The sequence below is a fragment of the Somniosus microcephalus genome, chromosome 4, assembly GCF_052327205.1.
Source record: "Somniosus microcephalus isolate GS21.2 chromosome 4, FLI_Smic_1.0, whole genome shotgun sequence".
In the NCBI taxonomy this organism is placed as follows: Eukaryota; Metazoa; Chordata; class Chondrichthyes; order Squaliformes; family Somniosidae; genus Somniosus; species Somniosus microcephalus.
This window is the reverse complement of record NC_140990.1, coordinates 87,861,778-87,867,151: the sequence shown is the minus strand read 5'-3', so window position 1 is coordinate 87,867,151 and position 5,374 is coordinate 87,861,778.

Genomic DNA, 5,374 nt, shown 5'->3' with positions numbered 1-5,374 from the left:
TGGGGTGAGGGTGTTGCAGAGTACGGGATGAAAGAGGAGTTGGGGTAAGGGGGGTTGGAGAGTAGGGGTGAAAGAGGAGTTGGGGTGAGGGGGGTTGGAGAGTAGGGGTGAAAGAGGAGTTGGGGTGAGGGGGGTTGAAGAGCAGGAGTGATAGAGGAGTTGGGGTGAGGGGGTTGGAGAGTAGGGGTGAAAGAGGTGTTGGGGTGAGGGGGGTTGGAGAGTAGGTGCGAAAGAGGAGTTGGGGTAAGGGGGGTTGGAGAGTAGGGGTGAAAGAGGCGTTGGGGTGAGGGTGTTGGAGAGTAGGGGTGAAAGAGGAGTTGGGGTAAGGGGGTTGGAGAGTAGGGGTGAAAGAGGAGTTGGGGTGAGAGGGGTTGGAGAGTAGGGGTGAAAGAGGAGTTGGGGTGAGGGGGTTGGAGAGTAGCGGTGAAAGAGGAGTTCGGGTGAGAGGGGTTGGAGAGTAGGGGTGAAAGAGGAGTTCGGGTGAGGGGGTGTTGGAGAGTACGGGTGAAAGAGGAGTTGGGGTGAGGGGTGTTGGAGAGTAGGAGTGAAAGAGGAGTTGGGGTGAGGGGGGTTGGAGAGTAGGAGTGAAAGGGTAGTTGGGGTGAGTGGGTTGAAGAGTAGGAGTGAATGAGGAGTAGGGGTGAGGGTGTTGGGGAGTAGGGGTGAATGAGCAGTTGGGGTGAGGGGGGTTGGAGAGTAGGGGTGATAGAGGAGTTGGGGTGAGGGGGGTTGGAGAGTAGTTGTGAAAGAGGAGTTGGTGTGAGGGGGGTTGGAGAGTAGGGGTGAAAGAGGAGTTGGGGTGAGGGGGTTGGAGAGTAGGGGTGAAAGAGGAGTTGGGGTGAGGGGGGTTGGAGAGTAGGGGTGAAAGAGGAGTTGGGGTGAGGGGGTTGGAAAGTAGGGGTGAAAGAGGAGTTGGGGTGAGGGGGTTGGAGAGTAGGGGTGAAAGAGGAGTTGGGGTGAGGGAGGAGGAGAGTAGGGGTGAAAGAGGAGTTGGGGTGAGGGGGTTGGAGAGTCGGGGTGAAAGAGGAGTTGGGTGAGGGGGGTTGGAGAGTAGTGGTGAAAGAGGAGTTGGGGTGAGGGGTGTTGGAGAGTAGGTGTGAAAGAGGAGTTGGGGTGAGGGGGGTTGGAGAGTAGTGGTGAAAGATGAGTTGGGGTGAGGGGTGGGAGATTAGGGGTGAAAGAGGAGTTGGGGTGAGGGGGATGGAGAGTAGGGGTGAAAGAGGAGTTGGGGTGAGGGGGGTTGGAGAGTAGGGGTGAAAGATGAGTTGGGGTGAGGGGGATGGAGAGAAGGGGTGAAAGAGGAGTTGGGGTGAGGGGGTTGAAGAGTAGGAGTGAAAGAGGAGTTGGGGTGAGGGGGTTGGAGAGTAGGGGTGAAAGAGGAGTTGGGGTGAGGAGGGTTGGAGAGTAGGAGTGAAAGAAGAGTTCGGGTGAGGGGGATGGAGAGTGGGGGTGAAAGAGGAGTTTGGGTGAGGGGGTTGAAGAGTAGGAGTGAAAGAGGAGTTGGGGTGAGGGGGTTGGAGAGTAGGGGTGAAAGAGGAGTTGGGGTGAGGGGGGTTGGAGAGTAGGGGTGAAAGACGAGTTGGGGTGAGGGGGTTGGAGAGTAGGGGTGAAAGAGGATTTGGGGTGAGGGGGGTTGGAGAGTAGGGGTGAAGAGGAGTTGGGGTGTGGGGGTTGGAGAGTACGGATGAAAGAGGAGTTGGGGTGAGGGGGTTGAAGAGTAGGAGTGAAAGAGGAGTGGGGTTTGAGGGGGTTTCGAGAGTAGGGGTGAAAGAGGATTTGGGGTGAGCGGGGTAGCAGAGTAGGGGTGAAAGAGGAGTTGGGGTGGGGGGGTTGGAGAGCAGGGGTGAAAGAGGAGTTGGGGGGAGGGGGGTTGGAGAGTAGGGGTGAAAGACGAGTTGGGGTGAGGGGGGTTGGAGAGTAGGGGTGAAAGAGGATTTGGGGTGAGGGGGGTTGGAGAGTAGTTGTGAAAGAGGAGTTGGTGTGAGGGGGGTTGGAGAGTAGGGGTGAAAGAGGAGTTGGGGTGAGGTGGTTGGAGAGTAGGGGTGAAAGAGGAGTTGGGGTGAGGGGGGTTGGAGAGTAGGGGTGAAAGAGGAGTTGGGGTGAGGGGGTTGGAAAGTAGGGGTGAAAGAGGAGTTGGGGTGAGGGGGTTGGAGAGTAGGGGTGAAAGAGGAGTTGGGGTGAGGGGGTAGGAGAGTAGGGGTGAAAGAGGAGTTGGGGTGAGGGGGTTGGAGAGTAGGGGTGAAAGAGGAGTTGGGTGAGGGGGGTTGGAGAGTAGTGGTGAAAGAGGAGTTGAGGTGAGGGGGGTTGGAGAGTAGGGGTGAAAGGTGAGTTGGGGTGAGGGGGATGGAGAGTAGGGGTGAAAGAGGAGTTGGGGTGAGAGGGTTGAAGAGTAGGAGTGAAAGAGGAGTTGGGGTGAGGGGGTTGGAGAGTAGGGGTGAAAGAGGAGTTGGGGTGAGGAGGGTTGGAGAGCAGGAGTGAAAGAAGAGTTGGGATGAGGGGGATGGAGAGTAAGGGTGAAAGAGGAGAATCGGTGAGGGGGTTGAAGAGTAGGAGTGAAAGAGGAGTTGGGGTGAGGGGGTTGGAGAGTAGGGGTGAAAGAGGAGTTGGGGTGAGGGGGGTTGGAGAGTAGGGTTGAAAGACGAGTTGGGGTGAGGGGGTTGGAGAGTAGGGGTGAAAGAGGATTTAGGGTGAGGGGGGTTGGAGATTAGGGGTGAAAGAGGAGTTGGGGTGGGGGGGTTGGAGAGTAGGGATAAAAGAGGAGTTGGGGTGAGGGGGTTGAAGAGTAGGAGTGAAAGAGGAGTTGGGTTTGAGGGGGGTTGGAGGGTAGGGGTGAAAGAGGATTTGGGGTGAGCGGGGTAGGAGAGTAGGGGTGAAAGAGGAGTTGGGGTGGGGGTGTTGGAGAGCAGGGATCAAAGAGGAGTTGGGGTGAGGGGGGTTGGAGAGTAGGGGTGAAAGACGAGTTGGGGTGAGGGGGTTGGAGAGTATTGGTGAAAGAGGATTTGGGGTGAGGGGGGTTGGAGTGTAGGGCTGAAAGAGGCGTTGGGGTGAGGGTGTTGGAGAGTAGGAGTGAAAGAGGAGTTGGGGTGAGGGGGTTGAAGAGGAGGAGTGAAAGAGGAATTGGGGTGAGGTGTTGTAGAGTAGGGGTGAAAGAGGAGTTGGTGTGAGGGGGTTGGAGAGTAGGGGTGAAAGAGATGTTGCGGTGAGGGGGGTTGGAGAGTAGGGGTGAAAGAGGAGTTGGGATGAGGGGGTTGAAGAGTAGGAGTGAAAGAGGAGTTGGGGTGAGGGTCTTGGAGAGTAGGGGTGAAAGAGGAGTTGGGGTAAGGGGGGTAGGAGAGCAGGGGTGAAAGAGGAGTTGGGGTGAGGGGGGTTGGAGAGTAGGGGTGAAAGAGGAGTTGGGGTGAGGGGGTTGGAGAGTAGGGGTGAAAGAGGAGTTGGGGTGAGGGGGGTTGAAGAGTGGGAGTGATAGAGGTGTTGGGGTGAGGCGGTTGGAGAGTAGGGTGTGAAAGAGGAGTTGGGGTGAGGGGGGTTGGAGAGTAGGGGTGAAAGAGGAGTTGGGGTAAGGGGGGTTGGAGAGTAGGGGTGAAAGAGGTGTTGGGGTGAGGGGTTTGAAGAGTAGGAGTGAAAGAGGAGTTGGGTGAGGTGTTGGAGAGTAGGGGTGAAAGAGGAGTTGGGGTGATGGGGTTGGAGAGTAGGGGTGAAAGAGGAGTTGGGGTGAGGGGGTTGGAGAGTAGGGGTGAAAGAGAAGTTGGGGTGAGGGGAGTTGGAGAGTAGGGGTGAAAGAAAAGTTGGGGTGAGGGGTGTTGGAGAGTAGGGGTGAAAGAGGAGTTGGGATGAGGGGGTTGAAGAGTAGGCGTGAAAGAGGAGTTGGGGTGAGGGTGTTGCAGAGTAGGGGTGAAAGAGGAGTTGGGGGTAAGGGGGGTTGGAGAGTAGGGGTGAAAGAGGAGTTGGGGTGAGGGGGGTTGTAGTGTAGGGGTGAAAGAGATGTTGGGGTGAGGGTGTTGTAGAGTAGGGTTGAAAGAGGAGTTGGGGTGAGGGGGGGTTGAAGAGTAGGAGTGAAAGAGGAGTTGGGGTGGTGAGGGGTTGGAGAGTAGGGGTGAAAGAGGAGTTGGGGTGAGGGGGGTTGGAGAGCAGGTGTGAAAGAGGAGTTGGGGTAAGTGGGGTTGGAGAGTAGGGGTGAAAGAGGCGTTGGGGTGAGGGTGTTTGAGAGTAGGAGTGAAAGAGGAGTTGGGGTGAGGGGTTTGAAGAGGAGGAGTGAAAGAGGAGTTGGGGTGAGGTGTTGTAGAGTAGGGGTGAAAGAGGAGTTGGGGTGAGGGGGGTTGGAGAGTAGTGGTGAAAGAGGAGTTGGGGTGAGGGGGTTGGAGAGTAGGGGTGAAAGAGGAGTTGGGGTGAGGGGGGTTGGAGAGTAGGGGTGAAAGAGGAGTTGGGCTGAGGGGGTTGGAAAGTAGGTGTGAAAGATGAGTTGGGGTGAGGGGGTTGGAGAGTAGGGGTGAAAGAGGAGTTGGCGTGAGGGGGATGGAGGTGAGGGGGTTGAGAGTAGAGGTGAAAGAGGAGTTGAGGTGAGGTTTGGGGAGTAGGGGTGAAAGAGGAGTTGGGGTGAGGGTTTGAGAGAGTAGGGGTGAAAGAGGAGTTGGGGGTGAGGGGGGTTGGAGCGTCGGGATGAAAGAGGAGTTGGGGTGAGGGGGGTTGGAGAGTAGGGGTGAAAGAGGAGTTGGGCTGAGGTGTTGGAGAGTAGGGGTGAAAGAGGAGTTGGGGTGAGGGGGGTTGGAGAGCAGGGGTGAAAGAGGAGTTGGGGTGAGGGGGTTGGAGAGTTGGGTGGAAGACGAGTTGGGTGAGGGGGTGGAGGATAGGGGTGTAAGAGGATTTGGGGTGAGGGGGGTTGGAGCGTGGGGTGAAAGAGGAGTTGGGGTGGGGGGTTGGAGAGTAGGGGTGAAAGAGGAGTTGGGGTGAGGGGTTTGAGAGTAGGGGTGAAAGAGGAGATGGGGTGAGGGGTCTTGAAGTGTAGGAGTGAAGGAGGATTTGGGGTGAGGGGGGTTGGAGAGTAGGGGTGAAAGAGGAGTTGGGGTGGGGGGGTTTGGAGAGTAGTGGTGAAAGTGGAGTTGTGGTAAGGGGGGTTGGAGAGTAGTGGTGAAAGAGGAGTTGGGGTGAGGGGGGTTGGAGAGTAGGGTGAAAGAGAAGTTGGGGGTGAAGTGTGTTGGAGAGTAGGGATGAAAGACGAGTTGGGGTGAGGGGGGTTGAGAGGAGGGGTGAAAGAGAAGTTGGGGTGGGGGGGTTGGAGAGTAAGGGTGAAAGAGGAGTTGGGGTAAGGGGGGTTGGAGAGTAGGGGTGAAAGAAGTGTTGGGGTGAGGGGGTTTGGAGAGTAGGGGATTGAAGAGCG